The sequence below is a fragment of the Microcaecilia unicolor genome, chromosome 10 (assembly GCF_901765095.1).
Source record: "Microcaecilia unicolor chromosome 10, aMicUni1.1, whole genome shotgun sequence".
NCBI classification, from domain to species: domain Eukaryota; kingdom Metazoa; phylum Chordata; class Amphibia; order Gymnophiona; family Siphonopidae; genus Microcaecilia; species Microcaecilia unicolor.
The window spans coordinates 208,978,675-208,988,986 of NC_044040.1; positions in this window are offsets into that span (position 1 = coordinate 208,978,675).

Genomic DNA, 10,312 nt, shown 5'->3' on the forward strand with positions numbered 1-10,312 from the left:
CTCTCGTCAAAAGATATTGTACGATGTGATACTTGCCATCAAGCCTTCTCAGGAGTAGCCGCCCATGCACTGGAATTTACTCCCAGAGGGGCTACGTATAACTTGAGACTTCCTCTACTTCAGGAAGCAGGTGAAAGCCTGGCTCTTCTCCCAAGCCTATAATACATAGGGTGACTGACTGTACACTCATTCTGCACCTGGACTAGCTTGAAACACACTGTAACTTAGATCAATTCCTTTCTCTTGCTTAACTATACAAAGAACTTGCCTTGAGTTTAGCTAACCATCAAATTATTCCAACTGACTCTGTATCCTGCATCTTGTTCCCATCATTTATCTGCACTTGGTCCCTCAGCTATATGGTAAGCCATATTGTAGAAAATCTTTAGCATCATGTTAGTTGAATGTTGTAATGTTTATTAGGCGTATCATTAGTATTATGCTGACATTGGATTATATCTCTGGTATTTGTAGTCCAGTGCTGTTAAGTGTGTGTATTTTTTATATTGTTTCATGGTAGTTCTATTACTAGGTTTCAATTTATTGTTTTCAAGTTTATCTCGTGGATTGTATTTATGTTTATTCTTGGTTATTTTACTATTGTTAAGCTGTTAACAAAATTGTAATTTTGATGTTAAACTGTACCTGCTGTACACCGCCTTTGGTGAATCTCTTCCTAAAGGCGGTTAAAAAAAATCCCAATAAATAGATAAGTAAATCTCTATATATAAAAGGCACCACCAACGTTCTAAATGAAGCCTCCAGCCGGAAGTGTGAAGGGGGAGAGATATCTGGTTTCCCCATGAGTGTCTGCCCCGCCCTCGCTCTCTCTGTAACACAAACAGTGAAGGAAAACACAGCAAAGCAGGAAATCAAATCGCTCTCTCTGTAATAGTGAAGGACTCAGAGGGGGGAGGGGAGAGAGGGCAGAAGCCCTCACTATCTCGGTAACACAAGCACAGCAGGAAACTTAACACTGAAGGACTCGACTCCAAGGGGGGAGGGCACAGAGAGCACAGGGGAAGGGAGAGAGGGCAGAGGGCAGGGACACACACACTCCCACATGCACACAGAAGAAAACCTTGCTAGCCCCCGTTTCATTTGCATCAGAAACGGGTTTTTTTTACTAGTAAATAAATAAGAGGTGGAGCTAATATGGCAAGTGACTGCACATTAACTGATAATACAACAGATAACATGGCGCAATTATTCCTACCTGAGCAGGTGTAGCTTACTATGTTACGTCATCTGTATTCAGTTACCCTGTGGTAAAGAACTTTCCCTGTGTTAACTGAATGGCAAAATGTTGTGAATGTCCCCATGAGTTAATGCAGATGCTTTGCAGTTGTCTGGCATTACATAAGTACATAAGTATTGCCATACTGGGAAAGACCAAAGGTCCATCGAGCCCAGCATCTGGCCAATCCAGGTCACAAATACCCGGCAAGATCCCAAAAATGTACAAAACATTTTATACTGCTTATCCCAGAAATAGTGGATTTCCCCCAAGTCCACTTAATAACGGTCTATGGACTTTTCCTTTAGGAAGTCGTCCAAACCTTTTTAAAACTCTGCTAAGCTAACCGCCTTTACCACATTCTCTGGCAACGAATTCCAGAGTTTAATTACATGTTGAGTGAAGAAAAGTTTTCTCTGATTCGTTTTAAATTTACTACACTGTAGCTTCATCACATGCCCCCCCTAGTCCTAGTATTTTTGGAAAGCGTAAACAGACACTCCACATCTACCCGTTCAACTCCTCTCATTATTTTATAGTCCTCTATCGTATCTCCCCTCAACCGCCTTTTCTCCAAGCTGAAGAGCCCTAGCCGCTTTAGCCTTTCCTCATAGGGAAGTCATCCCATCCCCTTTATCATTTTCGTCGCCCTTCTCTGCACCTTTTCTAATTCCACTATATCTTTTTTGAGATGCGGCGACCAGAATTGAACACAATATTCGAGGCGCGGTCGCACCATGGAGCGATAGAAAGGCATTATAACATCCTCATTTTTGTTTTCCATTCCTTTCCTAATAATACCCAACATTCTATTTGCTTTCTTAGCCGCAGCAGCACACTGAGCAGAAGGTTTCAACGTATCATCAACAACGACACCTAGAGCCCTTTCTTGGTCCGTGACTGTACAGGCTCAATTTGCAGAATAACAAATTGCGGTAAATAAATAAATAAATAAAATTTTGGCTATTACTACTCGTGGTAATTTAAAAATTTTACGGTACTTTTTGTAAACAGGTCCTATAGTTTTCTTTTAACGCAGGTAAAATTTCTATGCAAAATATTTCATGTAGATTTGAAAATAGAATCTAGGCATGTTGTTTTCAAGCTAAAATTACACAAACTATGGAAACTCACTTTTAAATGAAGTAGGATTAAGAGCAATTTTCAGATAGGTAATTTTTCCCTGGTGAATACAGCTTATTCTCCCAGGATCATTTCTTTACAGATCAGTAGATGGCGCTGTTGTATAGGACTTGTATCATCTTCCTTTTATTAGTATGGACTCCTGTTGGGATTTCCAGGTCAGGTGAATGGTGCTCTCTCAACATCTCTCAAAGCTTGATCTCACCGTTAGGAAGGAAACAGAGCTGTGCATGTATCAGAATGATGTAAGTTCCCCAGTTAGTGTGCATCTTGCTCTGCAGTTCAGGCTATTACTGGAATCTGTAACATTTATATTATTTCAACAATAGAAACTGGAAATATAGGTAGAGGAACAGTGTAATTTTCCTCATACAGGGTATCCCTATAACCAGCCCCTCCAAGACACACTAATTACGATTTATAACAAATTACTACTCTACCTATGAGAAGTTATTCCCTTATTATACTTCCTCTGGGTACATCCGTATGCTGCACAAACTGGCATGTTTGAAAATATAAGCGACATGAAATAAAAATACCCCTTCAGAGTAATTAAAGTAATATCAATAATATAGTCCCAACCTAAGTACATAAGTAATGCCATACTGGGAAAAGACCAAGGGTCCATCGAGCCCAGCATCCTGTCCACGACAGCGGCCAATCCAGGCCAAGGGCACCTGGCAAGCTTCCCAAACGTACAAACATTCTATACATGTTATTCCTGGAATTGTGGATTTTTCCCAAGTCCGTTTAGTAGCGGTTTATGGACGTGTCCTTTAGGAAACCGTCCAACCCCTTTTTAAACTCTGCTAAGCTAACCGCCTTCACCACGTTCTCCGGCAACGAATTCCAGAGTTTAATTACACGTTAATCAACTGGATCAGTTGAAATCGTGTTAGTTTGAGTGGAAACTCTGGCCCCAAAAGAGTCACTGTCAATCTTTCCTCTGCCTGATTAAACCATGAGAAATTTGACCCATACTAAGACAGAAATTGAACTTAAATTGAAAGTGGTCAGACCAAGGTACAACCAACCAACTCAGAAGAGGAAATTACACAAGAAAGACCAGGGGCGACCAAAGTCAAGATGCCGCCTGAGGCAGGGATGAGATGCTGCACCCCCCCCCCCCTCTCGGGCCATGGTCTGGCATTTCCCCCCTTCCTTCCTCCACCCTCTTCCCTGAGTTTACCTTTGTTTTTCATTTTCCAAAAGGTGGCAGCAGCAATTCCCATTCACCAGGGGCGTAGCCAGACTTCGCAGTGGGAGGGAGCCAGAGCCCGAGGTGGGGGGGCACATTTTAGCCTGCTGCCCCCCCACCATCTCACCTCCCCCACCACCTCGCTGCTTCCCCTGCTGCACCCCACAGTAGCAAATACCTTTTCTGGCGGGGGTCTCCACCTGGGCTCCTATAGATTTGGCCCTGGACGCCCCTGCCGATGACCCTCTCGACCCCCCCTCCCGCTGTCAACCCGCCATCGCCTACCTTTGCTGGCGGGGGACCCCAATCCCCGCTAGCTGAGGTCCTCTTCTTCCAGAACGAAAGAAGAAGAGGACCTCGACTGGCGGGGGTTGGGGGTACCCTGCCAGCAAAGGTAGGTGATGGCGATGGCGGGGGAGGGTTGGCGGCGGGAGGGGGGTCGAGAGGGTTATCGGTAGGGGGGGTCAAAGTTGAAGGTGGTGGTGGTGGTGTCGGCGGCAGGGGGGATTGGTAATGGCATGGGGGGCGGCAATGGTGGGGGAGTCGGCGGCTCTGGGGGGGCTAAAATGTGCCCCCTCACCTCGGGCACTGGACCCCCCTCCCGCCGAAGTCTGGCTACGCCCCTGGTGCACGCGTGTATTGGATATGCGCTGGACCATTTCTCCACTGCGTCTGGAAAAAAAGGGTTTTTTTTAATGGACCGGGAAATGGACGTGTGGCAAAATGGAACCCAGCGCGCATCTATTTATGGCCTGAGCCCTTAATGCCACCCATTAGCTTAACGGTAAGGGCTTATGCATGACCGGTGTGGTAACTGTCCAGCCTGCGCCAACTGCTGATTACCGCCAGGAACGCCCCCACCTAGTAGAAAATAGAAAATTATTTTCTACCGCGTGCTTTTGGCGCTCACCAAATTCGGGATTCCTGCCCAGGGCAAGCCGTAGCCAGGTGGTAATGCTGATTTGATGTACGCTGGACAAGTGTAGACCCTTACGCGCCTTTGCAAAAGGGGCTCTAGGTGTGACACTATAGAATAGGGTCCTTTTTTGCGCTCAACTAGGATTAGTTCCCTGCCAGCATTTATCTTATTTTTTGGAAATGTATTTAGCAGCAACTTCCTCATCGGCTTTTCATGTAGTCAATTTCATTGTATTTTTATAATTTAAGTACTTATCTTTATAGATAGTCAGACTGGGGGTTTGGCTAGGGTGCCCCAACCTTGAAATGACTGCTGGGTGGCAGGGCCGTGCCGATGCGGTAAGCGGGGTAAGCACCGCAGGAGGACGCCCACCTCTGGAGGGCGCCACCGCAGTGCTTACCCTCGCCCCGCGCCGCCGAGGCCTTTAAATCTTTTACTTGCAGTCGCAGCAGCGTCTGTGAAAACGGAGCGCTGCCGACGTCTCCCTTCCCTTGCACTCGTTGGTTCCCTCAGTGTTCCGCTTTCTTCTGACGTCAGAAGAAGGCGGACACTGAGGGAACCAAGAGCGCGAAGGGAAGGGAGACATCGGCAGCGCTCCGCTTTCATAGACGCTGCTGCGACTGCAAGTAAAAGATTTAAAGGCCCCCAGGGCACGCAGCGATCATCTTCACGGGGGGGGGGGGGAGGGGGGGGCGCGCGTGCCAACTGTTCTTCTGCGGGGGGGGGGGGGGGGGGGGGCGGCATAGACCCTTGGCATGGGCCTGCTGGGTGGGCAGGCTAACCAGGTGGTAGTGTCAGTTTGGCATGCAGTACAAGCGCGGTAGGCCTATCGCCACTTTGTAAAAGGGCCCCTTTTCGACTGGTTTTTATACTTCATTTTTATAGTGGGGCTTGTTTTAATTGCTTTTTTATTGAACTTTTAAACTAGAATGAGATTCAGGGACAGTTTTTTCACCGCGGTTTTAAATCATGGTTTTGACGCCTTTTTTTACCCATTTTAAAAATGTTAACCAGTTATCATTTGGGCAGTGCTTAGCAGTTCATTCATATTTATATTTACGCTTGACATGTTGTATACACATTTCAAAGTTCTTGTATAGAGGTATTTCTGTAGCATGTCTGTGACTTGTAAACTGTTTTTTTTTTTTCTGGTTTTGTTTTTATTACCTTTTTTAGTTTGACATTTATATGTATGTATTTTATCCTTTGGATGCTACTGCATTTTGTATAGATCCAGAGTTTGTCCAGCTTGAACGTATTCTGTGGTTTTAACATTTGCATATGTAATTGCCTCTTCTCAGCATTCCTTGTGATTTACAAACATTTTTCCACCAGCAATTAATTATACGCCTCTCTTGCCTACAGAGGTATGTTTCAGTTTTGTTTATCCCTTATTTCAGAGAGGATGCGTTTGCCTTTTAATCAGATGTTTTTCTGACATTCATATTTTATGTATGAATGTCGATTATACTTTTAACGCACACAAGGTCTTTCTTGTTTTGCACAGTCCACCGGTTTCCATCATTTTACTATTAAGTCAGTTTTTTAATGTTTTGTTACTGTTTCTTGTATATATAGCACGGTATGTGCTGTTTATATAATTTATGCATTTTGTAATTTTGTATCTTTGCTGTTAGAGTTTGATTGTTACCCCTGAGGCAGGCAGGTTTCTCTGCTGAAACACGGCCAGTGTGGAGCAGTGGCGTAGCTACGTGGGGCCTGAGGGGGCAGGGGCCCCCGCAGATTCACCCCAGGACCCCCCTCCCGGCGAACCCGCCCCCGCCGCCGTCTGCCTTTACTTTTGCTGGCGGGGGATCCCACTCCCCGCCAGCCGACGTCTTCTCAGTCCTTCCTGCACTTCAATTTGTTTGCTGACGTCCTGCACGTAATTATACGTGCAGGACGTCAGACTCAGAGAACAGTTCTGTTCTCTGAGTCTGACGTCCTGTACGTACAACGTGCAGGACGTCAGCAAACAAATTGAAGAGCGGGAAGCGACTAAGAAGAAGACGTCGGCTGGCGGGGAGTGGGATCCCCCGCCAGCAAAAGTAAAGGTAGGCTGCAGCGGCGGCGGGTTCGCGGCGGGAGGGGGGCGGCAATGTTGGCGGTGGGGGGGCGGCGCCGGGGGGGAGGGCTAAAATGTGCCCCCTCCCCCCGGGCTCGGACCCCTCTCCCACGGAAGGCTGGCTACGCCCCTGGTGTGGAGTCCATCTGGTTCGTCTTTTTGACCAGCCTCTACTTTCGCCTACCTTTGGGCACCATTTTGCCCGACTGCTGTCTTCCGGATGCCATGCTGTTGTCTCCTCCCCTCCAGCTTGTCATCTTAACTGTTGGACTGCTTGCAGCCTTCGTGATCTTCTGGCAGCCGACTGGATTACTTCCCTGGCTCTTCTTCTTCAGCGGGATTGATGCAATTGCAGTGGTGGTGGTCCCTGGCTGGAGTGCCCCGACGGTTGAGGCTGCAGAGGATGACCGTTGGTCCGCCATCTTGTTCCCTGCTCTGATGACTCCGTCGCCATGGATGTCTGTCTCCAGCTTCATTTGTAACACCTGGGCCCTGCAGCAGTCCGTAGTGGGGATCGTTTTGCTGGACTTTCGTCGGTCATCTCTGTCTCCCTTTCTTTTCCCTTCCTTCCCTGTTTTCCCACTCTAATTTACTAAAATGTAACAGCAATGTATTTGTTTGTATTTATTTTCAATTGGTTCATTGTAAGCCGCTTTGGGGCCGCAACACTGTGGCAAAAAGCGGGGTAAAAATGCACTGAAATAAATAAATAAATTTACCAAATTCCACGCTATCTCCCAGATTCTATATAGCGGGCCTAGAGATCCGCGCTGAAATTCAAGCCTATTCTATAACAATGCGCATAACGTAATTGGCTTAACAAGCTAATCAGTGTTGATAACAGCTCTTAACAAGAAATAATGAGCACTAATGGGTAATAATCAGAATTTATTTATTGCATTTGTATCCCACATTTTCCCACCTATTTGCAGGCTCAATGTGGCTTACATAGTAACCGTGATGGCGATCGCCAGTTCCGGTATAGCAGATACAGAGTGACAATGTAGACGGTTCGTGTAGGATAAACACATCAGGGAATAAGGAGAAAGGGTTGAGTTGTGATCAATTTGAGTCTTCGTTTCGTTGTGTTGTGGGATCGAGGCATTTAAGTTGGGTCATCAGGGTATGCCTTTTTGAATAAGTAAGTTTTTAGTGATTTCTGAAAGTTTGACAGGTCGTGCGTTGTTTTCAAGGTGTTTGGTAGTGCGTTCCATAGTGGCGTGCAATTCACGCACAATTCACTAAGCGCATTCTGTAATGCAGTGCGCCCCCTAATTTCTAACGTGCGTAGGCAAAAAGGGGCATGGCTATGGGCGGGGAAATGGGCATTTCATGGGTGTTCCAAAAGTTTTGCGCATTGTTATAGAATATGGCCCAATTTGCTCAAATCAACACGCTGGGATTTTACGCCATGTTTTCATTGGTGTAAATGGATGCACGTAGTTTTAGGCATTTGGGAAATCAACTCAGCATATTCTACATACTGCTTATAGAATACGTTTAGCCGGCATTGATTTCCCTACCATTTTTTTCAGGTACCATATATAGAATCTCCCCCTTTGTGCCAGGGGCGTAGCCAGATGGACAATTTTGGGTGGGCCTGAGCCCAAGGTGGGTGGGCATAGAATTCACCCCCCCCCCCCCCCCCCACATCCCCTTCTGGTTTGCTCCTCTCTCCACCCCTCCCTGCCCACAAACCCCAAATATTAAACACTTGAGCTGGTGGGGATCCCCAAACCCTGCCAGCTGACGATTTCCTCCTCCTTCTCGAGGAGCCAGCACTCTTCCAAACGGTAGCCAGCAGCACTTGCCTCATGCTGCTGCCAGCGGGCCGTGCATGCTCAGTGCTTTTATATATGCAAAAACTGAGCATGTGCAGAAGGGCCGGTCTCAGCGTCAGCTCAAGGCAAGTGCTGTTAGATGACATTTGGAAGAGCTCTGGCTGCCCAAGGAGAAAAAAATCTTCAGCTGGCAAGGTTTGGGGATCCCCACCAGCCACAGCAAGAATGTCACAATTTCGGGTGGGCCTGAGTCCAAAGTGGGTGGGCCCTGGCCCACCTGTGGCTACACCACTGCTTTGTGCATATCTCCCGAATCTAGGTGCAAGTATTTACACTAGCTCTATGACTGGCAAGTGTTCACGCCTAAACACACACACATATGTATATACCTTGTTACATTACTGTTCTATGATGGAAAGCAGGCCCCCTCATTCCCTTATAGAATAATCTCCATCTGGCAGTCCTTATAGAACCACCCTCATCATAGTGAAGGGCGACTAAAATGATAGCAGGGATGGGACGACTTCCCTATGAAGAAAGACTAAGGAGGCTAGAGCTTTTCAGCTTGGAGAAGAGACGGCGGAGGGGAGACATGATAGAGGCATGCGATGAAAATACAGTGTAGTAAATTTAAAACAAATCAGTGAAAATGTTTCTTCACCCAACGCATAATTAAACTCTGGAATTCGTTGCTGGAGAACGTGGTGAAGGTGGTTAGCTTAGCAGAGTTTAAAAAGGGGTTAGACAGTTTCCTAAAGGGCAAGTCCATAAACCGGGCAAGTCCATAAACCGCTACTAAATGGACGGGAAAAATCCACAATTGCAGGAATAACGTGTATAGAATGTTTGTACGTTTGGGAAGCTCACCAGGTGCCCTTGGCCTGGATTGGCTGCTGTCGTGGACAGGATGCTGGGCTCGATGGACCCTTGGTCTTTTCCCAGTGTGGCATTACTTGCGTACTTATGTACTTTATCACATCTGGACCATTCTGTGCAAATCCAACGATTGCTTCTTTGTTCCTCACAGAAAAGGGTCAACAAATCTCATTATACAGTTGTAAATTTGCTGCTTTTCTGATCGAGCTTGAGCTTGCGTAATTAAAACCAGGCTACCTATGTAGAAAACGATGCCTATAAATTTTCTCCAAGAAACCTTTTGAAACCAAGACAAACACATCAGCTGTTTGATCAGCTCAACTAAATCCCTCTTCTATGTACTGTTAAGGATTTAGTTTAGACTTTAACCAGGCAGATTAGAGCATGGCATGGTTATGGTAAAGTTCTTGAGTGTGTTTTTTGCACAACTAGGTGACAGCGTTTTGCAGTGGAGGGATTGTGGGTCAGCCTTACTGAGGAGACATCACAACAACTTTAACGTAATTTTTGCTTGTCATAACATCAGACAGGATTTTGGAACATTTTATAGGACCTGATGTGTGTTGAGCTGGTTGTCTTTACAGCAGATTTGTGTCGGATCAGATTTGAATTATGACACTGCCTGTTGGGGGATCTTTAAATGCAGTTGAGATGTTTCCAAAGATGTGCATGTGATTTAGTGTTGGTAAGTACATGGAATAATTGAGATGTTACTCATGATGCAGAAATCCAATTTTAGGTGCATTATTTGTCATAAGAGTAGGCGGCAGCCCTTCCACAGGCCTCGATTCCTCCACCACCAAATTTACCAAGTGCAGTATAAGAAAAACCTGACCAGACTTCCAAGGATGCCCTACATGAGTGACTATGAGCAATGAACATGGGAAGCCAGATGTTTGGTAGTACTGTTAGAAATAGCCCAGGCAGGTGGTTTCAGGTTTCCCCCCCCCCTTTTACTACTACTACTACTACTACTATTTAGCATTTCTATAGCGCTACAAGGCGTACGCAGCACTGCACAAACATAGAAGAAAGACAGTCCCTGCTCAAAGAGCTATGTAATAAAAGTGAGCCAAGTATAGGACAATCAAGC